We start from the raw sequence: 443 nt of genomic DNA on the forward strand, positions 1-443 counted from the left end.
GGATTTTGAAAAAAGGTGGAAGCCGACGTTGAATCAATTAGAGGGGCATGAAGCCCACCCTCGAGGGTGCTATTCCTGGACTCTCCTTTAGATCATGTTTTCTTGTCACTCAGCTGGCGCAATTCCGGAAAAAGGTTTGGCAGCGGTTGCCAGCCCTCACCACGTCTACTCGGTGATTTTAAAACTCGATCTAAAACGGGAGCCCTCGTCTAGCAGCTCCGTCCGGTGTTGCTCGGGTATTGCATAAATTTATGCCATCGGCGCGAATCCCCCAACGAATGCCTACGCTTGGACCCTCTCTTAGATCACCTTCTTCGATCACTCGACCGACGCAACTACGGAAGAGACTTGGCAGCGGTTGCCATTCTACAGCGCGTCTGTTCAGCGATTTCGAAGTTGATCTAATGGCGAGCCCTTGTCTCTAGCCATGAGGTGGGTGCTTG

This window comes from Cupressus sempervirens, chromosome 2 (assembly GCF_028749045.1).
Source record: "Cupressus sempervirens isolate cs-2001-9-10 chromosome 2, ASM2874904v1, whole genome shotgun sequence".
Classification (NCBI taxonomy): domain Eukaryota; kingdom Viridiplantae; phylum Streptophyta; class Pinopsida; order Cupressales; family Cupressaceae; genus Cupressus; species Cupressus sempervirens.